Source organism: Barbus barbus (genome assembly GCF_936440315.1).
Source record: "Barbus barbus genome assembly, chromosome: 8".
NCBI lineage: Eukaryota > Metazoa > Chordata > Actinopteri > Cypriniformes > Cyprinidae > Barbus > Barbus barbus.
The window spans coordinates 14,210,306-14,226,495 of record NC_136736.1 but is presented as its reverse complement, the minus strand read 5'-3'; positions in this window follow the sequence as shown (position 1 = coordinate 14,226,495).

Below are 16,190 nucleotides of genomic sequence, written 5' to 3'. Positions count from 1 at the left end.
CTCATTCATCTTCAGTACACCAAATTAAGATATTTTTGATCAAATCTGAGAGCTTTCTAACCCTACACAGACCACAATGCAACTACCACATTCAAGGCCCAGAAACATTAAATTAGTCCATGTGACTTTAATTTTATGAAGCTATGAGAGTACTTTTTTTGCACAAAGAAAACTAAATGTCTTTATTCAAAATGTTCTTCTCTTCCATGTCCCACTTTGACTCGCGTTCACAAGAGTACCACAATGCATGCGTGTGCACTCCTCTGTTTGTAAACAGCACCACACACATGCGTCGTGAAACTCTTGTGAATGTGCAGTGAAGACTGACACGGAAGAGAAGAATTGTTATATAAAGTTGTTATTTTTGTTTTGTTTGCCCACAGAAAGTATTCTTGTAGCTTCCTAAAATTACAGTTGAACCACTGATGTCAGATGGACTATTTTATCGATGTCCTTACTGCATTTCTGGGTCTTGAAAGTGGTAGTTGTGTTGCTGTCTATGCAGGGTCAGAAAGCTCTTTCATCAAAAAAATCTTAATTTGTGTTCCAAAGATTAATGAAGGTCTTACAGGTTCGTAATGACATAAGAGTGAGTAATGAATGACAGATTTTTTGTTTTTGAGAGAACTATACCTTTAATGTCAATGCAGGATTGTTCAGCAGATTCATCGTTTGCTCAGGAGCAAATACCCTCCTCCTATCGTCATTGTCAGGACTTAACTTTCTGATATTCCTTGTTTCCCAAATCGGACTCCTTTTATCTTGAATAATGTTGTTACACTAAAATGACTTTAAGAACATTAAAAATGTCTGCTACATTTGGTTCTGTTCTGTCCCTAAGGGGGATATTGCTGATCTCCCTGCTCATTCATGAAAAGCTGCATGGATGGGCAGTGAGTTTTTACCCAGAACAGAATCATATCACCACACTGTAAAAAAAAAAAAGAAGTTGAGCCAACTTAAAATTTTAAGGCAACCAGCTTCAGCAGATTTGAGTTCTCTCAGCTTATTTTTGTAGGAGATTCTCAACTTTTTGTTGTATAAACTTAAAACAAGTTGAGAGAACTAAAAAAATCTGCAGAAGCTGGTTGCCTTAAAATTTTCAGTTGGCTTAACTTTTTTTTTTTACAGTGCAGTCCAAACTGAATGCTAAGTGTCAGTCGTTTTCATGGTCCTGACAGAAATCTAAAATATTCAGTTACTTGTTGTTTGTCTTTTCTATCTCTGTAGTTAACAGTTGATACATTGGTCTGCCAGCTTCCATGTAAGACATTTTGCTAGTTGAGTTCATTGATGAATTAATGGATTTCTCTTGTTTTTAAATGATTTTAAGGTTGGTGATAGCTGCACTATAAAAACACAATGCATACAGCTGTTCTTTCCTAAGCACTACCTCCATTTCACTCCAGGTTCGCTTTCTCTTCTCAATGATAGTTAAAATATAGCCATAATTTAACAATAAAGGAATCAGACTGTGGCATTTCCTTTAAGACTGTGGCTTCACGGTTTTTAGATAATCTTCATTTTGTTCAGTGTCATAAACATTGTGACTGTACAAAAGTCATATTTGGGAAGCATTAATCCGCCATTGCTGACAACTCAGAACTCGGATTTTAAAAATTACAACAAGAATGACGAACATTAGACTTGTAAATTTGTGGCAGACTGATCAGAGCTGGGCTATGTTAAATTTCGTCATCATCATCATCATCATCATCATCATGACAATGAAACAAAAGTTGTGTAAATATATAAGTTTAGCTTGAGAAGGCATTACTTTTAGTAATGTAATATTATCTCATTTCACTTTTCATGCTTTTTTCTACAGCAAACTCAAGCATTTCATGTTTGAGTGATAAAAAATGTCTTGAATCATGCTTCATCATGTAGACTTGAGGTTGGATTTTGAGAAATACAGCTCACACATTCTCACCTCCTACTTTATCTGGAATGCAGCAGCGTCTGCTTCCGTTCATGATGTAATGTGGTCAGGATAACATTTACAATAATTTTTCATCATTTATTCTGTATGTTTTCTGAAGTAATTCAGACACATAAATTTGCTCTCTCACCCCTTTTACAACTTTTACAAAAGCACTTGAATCTAATGATTATTATTTATTTACTCCCAGTGTATGTTCTAGTGCAGACACATAAAAGCATGTTAAGATGATTATGTATGTTTATATATATAAACATCTTAACATACTTTTATGAAGAAAAAAAAAAACTGCTCTTGGGCACATACAGAATATGAGAAAAAATGAGTGAAATGACATTTTGATCACATCCATTTTAATGTACACTGCGGCATTCTCTATTCCCCACCTTCTTGTTAATCTGGAACATTCGTCCTTTCCTTTCCCGAGGACTCGGATGTCAGGTTCATCAGCGTGTGTTGCCTGATTGCTTCTGCTTAATTACAGTAATTACAGCTAAATGAATGAAAGGAGAGATATTCCGTTAGCATTAGAAACACACTATATGACTCTATGAATCTGGACAATGTTGTTAGGTATATGTCTTTGGTTTTTCCAGAATGCTATAGAAAAGGTAATAAATTATAGACACAAAGGGAGAAAACTTTTCTTTTTTTTTTTTTTGTGATGAATAGTGCATTTTTGATAAATAGATAAATGCAACTGAATTGGCTCGGTTATTGCAAACTTGCAAATTATTCAGTCAAACTTTCCAACTTTTTGAGTTTTAGATTTTCAATAAGGATTAAATAGTGGTGGAGATGCTGAAGTCATTCAACCATGGTGTATTTAATTTATGGCCTAAATTAATGTATATATGTTTCAGAATTCATAAGTTTTGTTTATTTGTGAAGATTATGATGACTTTGTCATGGCAGTAGTTAACCTGAAAGACGAAGCAAACAGCAATAGGAGACAGTTAAACTAATTCCCACCTTAGTTCTCCTTGTATTTTCTTTCATACATAATGAAATGTGCAACAACAAAAAAAATCAAGCTTTTGTAGCAAGATGCATTTATGTTCTGCATGAGAGAGTGCCAATATTTAGAATAAAAATGTTTTATTGCATGTGTTAAATGAAAATATTAAATAATAGCTATCTCAAATGTCATATATGATACAGTGTTCAGGCTTTTCTAAACAAATCAATATGCTACATTTTTATGTTCAACTTGGAAGCCCAGTTCCAGTAACAGATATCTCTGTGGAGTTTTTTTTTTTTTTTAGTTTTTTTTCCTCTTTTACCATAAAATCTCTGTTGAATTTCATGAACTGTTGTCCATTTTAAGTTGCAGCTCATGCTTGTTACACTTATGGTACATATCTCTCTAACATCATCTATCGCTCATTGCCTGACCTCACTGGAGTGCTCCTGAGTTCTTCAATGTTCTTTCATGATGTTGCAGGAAAGCTGTCGCTTATCTGCAGAGTTGAAAAGTTATGGAGCATAAAGTCCTCTGTCTGAAATTGATAAAACCTGGAGGACTGTGTTTCCCATCAGGGCACAAAGCTTATCGGCACAACCAGCCTGGAGTGAAGGCCTGCAATGCTGTGCTCTGAGGACCAAGACCAACCCAGGAAGCCAGTCAAGGGGACGTTCTCCCTGGATACTCTCTGTTGATGTGACTGAACTGAAGGCTGTTCTTTATTAAATGTTAGAATCCTGCTGTGGTTTAGGAAGTTTTCAAAAGAGTTTACTTCTCAAGGGGCAAAACATGTTGAACTGTTGCTTCTGTGGAGTTAGCACTGACATTAAAAGGGGGTTGAATTTGGAGTTTGAGGTAGAGTGCTGCATTGGGATTGGGTCTCACAGGAGTTGGCGGTTTTATCTTTGCTGCAGGCGGGAGTAGGCGGTCAAAAAATACACCGTGCAGGTCTCGGGAATTGTAATATGAATGATGGAGTCAACAAATGAAGTTGAGAAGAACATTATAGAGGCTATTTGTCTTACAAAACCAAAGGCATGTGCAATGATTGAAAACAATTTTCAGTTCTTATTGAAAAAATGGAAAATAATTGAACTCTGTAAGTAGTGACAAATGTGGAAAGGTGTTAGTATACAATGGGCACAAAGTTACCTCTGGGTTAACTGGGTTAACCCTGTTCCATTTGTTATTACACATGTTTAAATATGTTTTTAGGCTCTACTGTGATACTTTGTTTTCAAAGTTAGAGTTTTATTAGGCTAATAAAAATGGCCCAAGGTTTTTTGTCATGTGTGGCGCTTTACTTTAGCATTATTTTATCTTTTTGCCAGTTTAATTTAACGCACTGTTTTATGTCATTCTAAATGTTTAGCATAGGTCTAACATTTGTGTACATTTTTCAGACTTACTACAATTAACAGTATGTTTGTGGATGTGGGCAGGAGTGGATACAGACACAAATCATGCATAACCATGTGTTCCCCAAAACAGGTTCAAAAACGTCTTGCAACAAGAACCGGCAAATCTGCAGTCTGTGAGGATAAGATACATGCCATAGGATAAGATGTTGTTCACGCCAGATTCTGAATCTACCATCCAAATATTGTAGCATAAATCAAGACTCATCAGACCAGGCAACCATTTCTAATCTTCTATTGCCCAGTTTTGGAGATCCCATGCAAATTGTAGCCTCAGTTTCCTGTTTTTAGCTGGCAGGAGTGGCACCCACTGTGGTCTTCTGCCATTATAACCCATCTGCTTAAAGGTTTGATTTGCTTTCAGAGATGATCTTCTACATGTCACGGTTGTAACAAATGGTTATTAGAGTTATTGTTGCCTTTCTATCAGCTCAAACCAGTTTGGCTATTCATCTCTGACCTTTAGCATCAACATTTTTACTCACAGAACTACCGCTCACTGGATATTTCCTAATTTTCAAACCATTTACTGTAAACCCTAAAAATGATTATACATGAACATCCCAGTAGAGCAGCAGTTTGTGAAATACTCAGACTAGACCTGGCACTAACAACCATGCCACATTCAAAGTCACTGAAAAGGGGTCATGAACTGCCTTTGTTTTGTTTTTTGTACTGTTCTCTGAGGTCCAATAAAATATGAGGATTCAATACAGTCGGCATAGCATCCTCTATTAGTTTCAATCTGTCTGAAAATCCAGCGTCAAATTGTGCCTTGTTTGTAAATGAATCCATGGTAAAAAAAATTGAACAAAGGACCAAGTTCTTACTGATGCGTTCTGGAACTTTATTAAAATAAAGTTTTTTCACTCTTTTCTAACATTGGGATCAGAAGGAAGGCATGATCCTCTTCTGCGGAGGCGGTGCTTATCCACACTATTACGTCATACAATAGAACATTCCACAAGCTGTTGTTTTGGCAGAATAACTGCCTTCAATATAAGCTGTTTTTAGCCTAACAGCATATTTTGAGTTCTGAAACTTAAGGGATGTTATTCATAGTGCAATGACCTCTTATATGTCAAAAGATCAAGGGAATTTGGTTTCTCAGTTCATGACCCCTTTAAATCACCTTTCTTCCCCATTCCGATGCTTGATTTGAACTGCAGCAGATTCTCTTTACCATGTCTACATGCATTGAGCTGCTGCCATGTAATCTGTCAATATATTCATGTACATATTCATTATTATTATTGTTACTTTTCAAATTATTATTACTATTCACTTCTGATCCACGTCTACCTATAGGGATATGACACCTATCACAGCACCTATATATGAGGTCCTTCTGTATTATCAGCAGCTGTATTATCATAAGCTATTGCTCAATAGCTTATTACCCTCCTCCATCCCTAACTCCTCCTCTCGTCCAGTTAGGATTTGGCCTTCTGATTCCACCTTTAAATCAGACTAATTTCTAAAATGTTTACATTAAATTTTTAAACATAAATGATTTCTGCAATACATTTATGATGGTTCTGTTATGTCTGCTCTCCCTGCTCTCATACAGGATGCATGGATACGCAGGGAGTTCTTGCCCAGAACAGACCCATACCGGCAATCCAAACTGTATGATAATTGTCCTTGACGATAGTGGTCCTGACAGATATATAATGTTCCTTGTGACTAATCATGTACAGGTTTTGTCATACAACATGTTATTGTGATAAAAAGAACAGACCAATCTGGATTATTAACTAAGAAAGTTCATCAAAAAGAAAGAAAAAAAATCTAAATTTTACAGAGATCTTATCCTTCGCAGTTACAGAAAAACCCAAGGTATTTTTTTTTTCTCAGTCTGACAGTCTGTCTGTTTGACCAGCCAAAAATTTTACTTGACATTCTATTTCACCATTAGTGTCCATCACAACCCTGACTACAGCCTGTGTCTGCAAAAAAAAAAAAAAAAGGTTTATGTGTGTGTACATGTGAATGGGACTGCGTAAGCTGAAGGCCCATAGGGCAAACTGTTGTAACGTTTTGAAAATTGAGTTTCTCAGTGAGACAGTCAAACCAGTCAGACTGAATCCAGTTGTCCCTTTCTTATCAGTAGTGTAATGCAAGGAGCAGAGGTGCCTTCCCACACACAGGCAGTATGAATTAGAGCAAACGAAACAGGGAGGGTGAGATAGACACATGCAGTGAGAAAGGGAGGCTTTCATATAGAGGTGTTCAATGGGAGGGAAAGGAAAATGGCAGTTTTCATACAGTACAGACAATAAAATGGTCACTGCAGTCTCTGCACTATGGGAGGCACTGCTGCCTTGCTCTTTACATCTATTGCGTGCTTCTAACAACAACCTCTGTCCCTGATTGCCTCCACTCCGTCAACAACAGATTGACACAATCTCTACGCTCATAAATCCTGCTCACTATCTGTGATGAAAGGGGGGTTATTTCTAATCATGCCTGCGAGAGATGTCTTTAATTTTTCTCTCTCTCTCAGGGTGGTGCTCCCTCTCTATCTGGTTGGTCTCTTGGTATTCCCATCGCTGGCTGACAGAGTGAGTGCCTATAAAACATGCAGAATGCCATCTGTGACTTTTCCCTTTGGGCATGACTTCTAATCAACAGCAGTCACAGAGCTTTGTTCATTTCTTTTGTTCTGTTGATGCACACAGCATCACAACATCCAAGCCCTTCAGTTCTGTTCACCGCTGATAATTGGATTGCATGAACAGTTTTGTGCGCGTCTATGTTTTTGCAGATTTATAAATGTCTTATTCTCTGGTTCACAATATGCAGTATGCCATGTTTGTGTCAAGTTAAGTTTTTTACCGGTGTGACTGTTGTTGTTTTTTTCTGCAAGCTGTCTCAGTTTAGAGAGGACATTTTTAGTTAGCATCAAAAATGTGTGTTCAGATAAAAAAACAAAAACAATATATATATATATATATATATATATATATATATATATATATATATATATATTTCTTCAACGAGCTCTAAATTACCTGAAGAAATCCAGCTGTTAGAATTAGCCTTTCTGTTCGTCTCAAAGGCAGTTGGTAGGCTGGTGCATCTTTGCTTATGTTTTTGTTGTTTGTTTGTTTGTTTGTTTGTTTGTTTACCTGAACCATAAATTATATCACTAATTACTATGATGTCACAAGAAAATGACATCATCTTGACAATGCTAATTGGCTGTTTTTGAAAAGATAATCCTTGCATTGAACAATATCTTAATTATTATATGATACACTCTTGTGAAATAAGTACACTTTAGCATCCTTTAAAAATTAATACTTCTTACAGGAAATAACATTTTTATTTAAAGAATATACTCAAGTGCAAACTAATGTTAATTACAATTAATTGAAAATCTATTACAGTTTACTGGACATTATCCAGTATTATAGACATTTCCCTTAACCCTAAAACAGAACACAAATGAAATGCAAAATTCAAAAATCTAATGTTCAAAATAAATATTTTTACAGTGTATGTAATTTTGGTTGAACATATCCACTTGAACATATTACTTGAACATATCTGTACTTATACATTTGTAATGACGAAGCTGCAAAAATTTACGGCTGATATATAAATATACATACAAACACAACATGTTTCATCCTGTACAGGTCCTTCTCAAAAAATTAGCATATTGTGATAAAGTTCATTATTTTCTGTAATGTACTGATAAACATTAGACTTTCATATATTTTAGATTCATTACAACACAACTGAAGTAGTTCAAGCCTTTTATTGTTTTAATATTGATGATTTTGGCATACAGCTCATGAAAACCCAACATTCCTATCTCAAAAAATTAGCATATCATGAAAAGGTTCTCTAAACGAGCTATTAACCTAATCATCTGAATCAACTAATTAACTCTAAACACCTGCAAAAGATTCCTGAGGCTTTTAAAAACTCCCAGCCTGGTTCATTACTCAAAACCGCAATCATGGGTAAGACTGCCGACCTGACTGCTGTCCAGAAGGCCATCATTGACACCCTCAAGCAAGAGGGTAAGACACAGAAAGAAATTTCTGAACGAATAGGCTGTTCCCAGAGTGCTGTATCAAGGCACCTCAGTGGGAAGTCTGTGGGAAGGAAAAAGTGTGGCAGAAAACGCAGCACAACGAGAAGAGGTGACCGGACCCCGAGGAAGATTGTGGAGAAGGACCGATTCCAGACCTTGGGGGACCTGTGGAAGCAGTAGACTGAGTCTGGAGTAGAAACATCCAGAGCCACCGTGTACAGGCGTGTGCAGGAAATGGGCTACAGGTGCCGCATTCCCCAGGTCAAGCCACTTTTGAACCAGAAACAGCGGCAGAAGCGCCTGACCTGGGCTACAGAGAAGCAGCACTGGACTGTTGCTCAGTGGTCCAAAGTACTTTTTTCGGATGAAAGCAAATTTTGCATGTCATTCGGAAATCAAGGTGCCAGAGTCTGGAGGAAGACTGGGGAGAGGGAAATGCCAAAATGCCTGAAGTCCAGTGTCAAGTACCCACAGTCAGTGCTGCTGGTGTTGGTCCACTGTGTTTTATCAAGGGCAGGGTCAATGCAGCTAGCTATCAGGAGATTTTGGAGCACTTCATGCTTCCATCTGCTGAAAAGCTTTATGGAGATGAAGATTTCATTTTTCAGCACGACCTGGCACCTGCTCACAGTGCCAAAACCACTGGTAAATGGTTTACTGACCATGGTATTACTGTGCTCAATTGGCCTGCCAACTCTCCTGACCTGAACCCCATAGAGAATCTGTGGGATATTGTGAAGAGAAAGTTGAGAGACGCAAGACCCAACACTCTGGATGAGCTTAAGGCCGCTATCGAAGCATCCTGGGCCTCCATAACACCTCAGCAGTGCCACAGGCTGATTGCCTCCATGCCACGCTGCATTGAAGCAGTCATTTCTGCAAAAGGATTCCCGACCAAGTATTGAGTGCATAACTGAACATAATTATTTGAAGGTTGACTTTTTTTTTTTTGTATTAAAAACACTTTTCTTTTATTGGTCGGATGAAATATGCTAATTTTTTGAGATAGGAATTTTGAGTTTTCATGAGCTGTATGCCAAAATCATCAATATTAAAACAATAAAAGGCTTGAACTACTTCAGTTGTGTTGTAATGAATCTAAAATATATGAAAGTCTAATGTTTATCAGTACATTACAGAAAATAATGAACTTTATCACAATATGCTAATTTTTTGAGAAGGACCTGTATGTTTATTTTATTTTATTTTTTTATGTTAAAATGGGATGACATGGAGCATCATCCAATGCCACATACAGTGAAACATCTGACATGATTATGTGAATTCACGCTTTTTAGATATAAATAAATAATTTTCCAGTGATAAAACATATACAATGATATAATTTATATGTTGTATTTAATTATAAAAAATAATATATAAAATATAATATTCTTCCTCTTCTTTTATTTTATTTTTTATTTATTTTATTGTTTTGCTTTTAGCCAGCAGAACTGTGTAGTTATGACAACTACAGTAAGGGCTAAGCGTCTCCCCTTTTTTTAAGTGTCCGATTTTGCGCTTTTTATTTTCACTTGGCAATTTATCCATTTCTACACTTACTTCCTTCTGTCATCAGATTTTCATTCTTCTCTGTTTCTCTCCCTTCACAGATTGAGGACAAATTGGAAAACATCTTACTGCAGTAACACAAACACAAGCTAGGGGGCAACAGTAACCACCTAACAGATGGTCAGGACAAGAGACACGTCAACACAGGGATATAGACACACCTCCACCCTTCTTGTAGCGGTCCCTAAATGAGAAATTACACACTCGGTGATTTGAGTGATGAGTGATGAGTAACTGAAACAGATGCCTGAAGAATCTGGGCCGTACATGTAAGCTGAAGTGTTTGCATGTGGATTTACCACAGTCAATCATGATATGCAGGGGACTGGTGCTTAAAATAAACTTTTTATTGTTGTTGCATGTTGTTGGAAAGTATAGTACACATTTTCCAGTTATAGTCGACTTTTATTCCTACAACTGTAAAATCCACTATGAATAAATGAATCAATCAGTTCCACAGTCAATGCACAGCCATCTTTTTAACATGTATGACTCCTGATGTGCTGCCTGCCACTAATGTTCTTGATTTATTAAGAGCAATAAACACACAATTTGCGTGCTTACTCTATAAAAAGCAAGCAAAATCTCTAAATCACCTGTTCCTACAGATGGCATCCAGCTGCTGTGGAGTTGGAGAATGAAGTCTGGCTGTGGATCTCTCCATTGGAATGACAGCCATGGGATTTTTCCATATGGATGGTGATTACATACATGTATACATCTAAAGCAAACATTTCTGTCTGAAAATACAAATGTCTGACGGTGAACTAGAACATGCTTTAAAATTGTGCATTTAGAAATTAAGGATAAACAAATGTAATGACATTTTCCCTGAACTTCTGTACATAATCTCCCTCTTCCCACTGGAGTAGGAGCAGCTGGTCATCTTCAGCAAATGTTGCCCTGCTATAAATGGCAACCCAGACAGCTGAATTATGGCCTATAACCCACTTCTTTTTCTGCAATATAGTATTTTTATAAGACTGGCGATCATAGCATTTTAGAGACGCTGGTTCACAAGCAGGAAATGCATATGGGGTATTTGTCTTGCTCTGCTTATCCATTTCACTGATGAATGTTTTGTCTCTTTATGAACTAACAATGTATTTTGCAGTACACTGTAAAACGCAGTTGAATTATTCAAAGGACTTTTCGTTTGTCTCCATAACTGAATTCAGCATTTATGTGTGATTACATAAAAATGAAAAGTAGTCTTGGAATTATTTGAATGTTCTGGGTTCAGCCTTCTTATCATTTCCAAATGTATTGTTTCAGAAAAGAATGCATCACATGCTAAAGATGTCAAATTCACATTCTTTAACATTTCAAGGGTGAGTGATGTGAGCTGGTGTGAATCTCTGTACCAGCAGTTTTGACTTGTGTTAGTGACCTTGTGACCTTTTTGACTTAAAGTCGCTTCATTGTCCACAGCATTATCCAAAAGTTTAAAGTATTTTTTAACTCACAATTTCTACCCAATGAAATATTTTAGAGCTTGGCATAACTAAAACGTATATTCATTGTAATAATTCCAATGAAATTTTTAAGATTTGATTAATTTACACAACCTTTAGAAATCATGAGTTTAAAATGAGGCTTTCTTGTATATTCAGGTAAGAAATCTCTCTTTTTTTGTTATTTTTTATCTTATTTTAAAGATTGTTTTGTCTCATTTTCAATCATTTTATGTCCTCTTAAGGCACCCTTGGAAGTTTTCTGAGTTCCCGTGGTTCAGAACCACACTATACCATCTCTGGTGCTGCATGATTGGCGCTGCTCAGCCAATGATATGAGAGAATAATGGAATCCTGCCTTATCCACGTCACCCATTGATTATATAATTCCTCTGATACACTATGACCATGCTAAATAAGATGTGGGAGACCCTTTGTTCCAGAGCAGTTTGTTTCTGTCAGACTAAAAAGGTTAGGTGGTGTAGAATTGATTCATGTTCAACAAAGGCTTGTTGTGCCAGTTTCTGTCAGCATGAACATGTCAGATTACCAGTCATACATGTTGCAGCAGTGTTTCAGAATGCTGCACAATCTAAATGTTAGAGCTGACAATGTGCATGCACTGTAGCTGACTCCAACACTCAGAAACGTAGCGGCAGCGGCTGCGGCTGTTACCCTGTCAGTGAATATGATATGTACTCAGACTGATGGAGTTCTGCAAGCTAACCATGCAAGCAAACAGTCTTATTTCCTCCCCCAACGCCAGCTGAATGATATGACATTGCATTACTTGCAACACGGTAAAGACTCAATCATTGTTAGGTTACAAAATACATACATCAGAAAGACTGAGAAATAGTAGTTTATGAGCCTAAGCTGAAGACGTGCTCCATTTTGATCTGGAGAGGAATGGTAGCGTAACAGCTTTCACTGAAACAATCTATAATAAAAACACACTGAGCTGGTTGGAGCTCCTCTGCTTGAGAGAGAATAAAAGGCACTTTCCATAGGATGATATTATATAAGTAAAATCTGTTTAGCGTACTATATTTTTTTCTTCATATATTTCAAGGTTGAGCTGAACACATCACAACAATTTATGTAAGATTAAGTAATTATTTAAGACAATTTTAAGATTATAAAAGGCTAAGATAATGTAATTTCTTTAGTGCCAAGATTTTATTACATTTTATTTCTATTAAATTGAATTTAATTCAACTTAACTTAATTTTAAGTATTTTTTTTTCCAATATGCTTTATCTGTACTCTTAAAGGTTTTAGGCACTTGTGTAAAAATGCTTTAAAATGGAGATGCTGTCAAAAATAATGTCATTCATAGATTTTTTTCCTTTGCATTTAACGCAGCTTTTGCCCTAGGTGCTCTTGTGCATAGTTTTTCAGGTAGGTTTATTGAAGCATCTTGGAGACGTTTCCACAGTTCTTCTGGATTTAGTCTGTCTCCGTTTGTTCTGTTTCTTCATGTCATTCCAGACAGACTCGATGATGGGGAGATCAGATCAGATCTCTGTGTGGAGCACTGGCTGTTGTTAGACTCCTTGTGCAAAATTTCACTGGATTATTACACTTAATGGCAAAATGAATGTATGGAAATGTTTTGGATTTCCTACTGACACACTACAGCATTAGATTTTTTAGCAGGTGAATATACTAGTGTTCTAATATTTTTGGCCACCACTGTTAATATTATTGTTTTGGTAATTAAAACTAATTTATATTTGCTCAAATTAATTGAAACTTATTTGAAAGTTTTTCATTTTGGTTAATTTTATGCCAGATAATAGTTTATCAAGCACTTTTATATCTCTAATACAAAAGGGATAAGGGGAAAAAAGGTGAGCAAGATGCCTGCTTCGTGTAACAGAATAAAAACTGTCATTTTTAAGTTTATTTAAATGTTTTGAATTTTGAATAGCACATCATTAAAAGTTTTCGAAGAAAGTTGATAATGGCACCTGTAAGCTATAGGTTTTGATCACTTTCCCTAGGCCAGTCAGAGAGTACAGTGCATAAATAGACTGACACTTAAGTTTTACACATGGGTCAGCGAGTCCATAACAGTAAGTGTGTGTGCCAGTCTGGCCATGTGTGTAGGTTGCGAATTTTGTCTGCACGGGGTCTTGAGCAGCTGTCCTAAATGAGTGTTTTAAAAGAGTGTGCTTTAGAAATTCAAATACAAATTCCCATTCACATTCCCTCCATTTTCAATGAAAATTGTGTCCATAATCTCCATTATAAACATTCCAAATAAATAGGCCTAAACAGATGTAGTTATAACTTATATTGCAGGTACGGGTACATCTCAAAAAATTTAAATATCGTGAAAAAGTTCAATATTTTTTGCCATTCATTTCAGAGAGTGAAACCCATATATTATATAGATTCATTACACTTAGAGTGAAATATTTCAAGCCTTTACTTACTGAAATTTTGATGATTATGGCTTACAGATAATGAAAACCCTAAATTCAGTGCCTCGGAAAATTAGAATATTACATACGATCAATAAAAAAAGGATATTTTAAACAGAAAATTCAGGCTTCTGAAAAGTATGTTCATTTCTATGCACTCAATACCTGCTTTTGCATGAATTACTGCATCAATGCGGCGTGGCATGGAGGCAATCAGCCTGTGGCACTGCTCAGATGTAATGGCCTTCAGGTCATCTGCATTGTTGGGTCTGGTGTCTCTCATCTTCCTCTTGACAATACCCCATAGATTCTTCAAGCAACATGGATTCTGTGCCTCTCCACACTTCCTGCAGATTCTGGGGCCTTGATTTCCAAATGAAATGCAAAATTTACTTTCATCTGAAAAGAGGACTTTGGAGCACTGAGCAACAGCCCAGTTCTTTTCTCCACAGCCCAGGTAAGACGCTTCTGATGTTGTATCTGGTTCAGAAGTGGCTTGGTAGCCCTTTTCCTGAAGACGTCTGAGTGTGGTGACCAGTGTTGGGGAAAGTTACTTTTAAAAGTAATGCATTACAATTTTTCGTTACTCCCTAAAAATGTAACTAATTATGTTACTTAGCTACTTTTTATGGAAAGTAATGCGTTACTTTTACGTTACTTTTTAAATACGAGCTGGGCTTGATTGTTTTTAATATAAGAGGTTCTATTTATAGCAAATGTAAAAGCCCTTTCACACCAAAAAGTGTAATGAATAAACCTCAGGCTGAAGGAAAAGTAAATTCACGTCTGTAAAGTAGAACTCAGGATAAGAAGGTTTAACACTCTTTGGCGATAAATAAACAATCAAGCACAATTGTTAGTTTATCTAAAGTCATTTTTGCTTATTAGTATGGTTGAACCGGATCATTAAAGGTCAGCAAAGACATTGGTTAATAAAATGGGATTAGATACATTTGTGTTGTTTAACATATTTAATTATTGCAGTTTGCATCATATTCTGAATTTGCATTTCATTGTTTTAATTAATTTTGATGAATACTAAATCTGTTTTTGCGAGTGGGATGAATTCATGCACATTCACATTTAGTCTAGAACTACAGTAACAGCACGACACAGCACACTGTCAGCCAATAAATGGGGAAAAAGTAACTCAGACATTTTCTTGTAAATTAAAAAGTAATGCGTTACTTTACTAGTTACTTGAAAAAAGTAATATTATTACGTAACTCGCGTTACCCCAACACTGGTGGTGCCTCTTGATGCACTGACTCCAGCTTCAGTCCACTCCTTGTAAAGCTCTCTCAAGTGTTTGAATCAGCTTTGCTTGACAGTATTCTCAAGCTTGTTGTCGTCCCTGTTGCTTGTGCACCTTTTCCTATCCAAATTCTTCCTTCCAGTCAACTTTGTATTTAATATGCTTTGATACAGCACTCTGTAAACAGCCACACATTTCAGTAATGACCCTCTGTGACTTACCCTCTTTGTGGAGGGCGTCAATGTTCGTCTTCTGGATCATTGCCAAGTCAGCAGTCTTCCCCATTATTGTGGTTTCAAAGAACAAGAGATACCCGGAATTTATACTGTAGGGATGGTCATTTATTGAAACTCAAATGTAAATATTCTAATATTTTGAGATACAGATTTTTGATTTTCATGAGCTGTAAGCTCTAATCATCAAAATTCAAACAAAAAAAACTTTTGAAATGTTTTAATTTACATGTATGGCATCTAAAATATATGAAAGTTTCACTTTTTTAAATAAGTTACATAAAAAAAATAACTTTTTCACGATATTCTAATTTTTGTAGATGTACCTGTATATTACCCCATCCAGAATCTGCAAAATCATCATCAAATAAATAAATAAATAAATCTATTCACTCTTATTTACTACATGAATAAGCAATGAATTTAGCCATGAATAAGTGTTTTCATATAATAGTTGTTATAGTCCATATGACAGAATAACTAAATGAACATATATGCATTCATAAGTTGACAGACAGACAGATAGATAGATAGACAGACAGACAGACAGACAGATAGACAGATAGACATATAGATAGATAAACATATAGATAGATAGATAGATAGATAGATAGATAGATAGATAGATAGATAGACAGACAGACAGACAGACAGACAGACAGACAGACAGACAGACAGACAGACAGACAGACAGACAGATAGATAGATAGATAGATAGATAGATAGATAGATAGATAGATAGATAGATAGATAGATAGATAGATAGATAGATAGACTACTATGCTCCAAAGGGTATGCCTTCTGCAAGTCTTAGTTTTTAATAATTTATGAATTTGCCATTACTGCTTCACACAAAAAGCTCCAATGGAGGACTG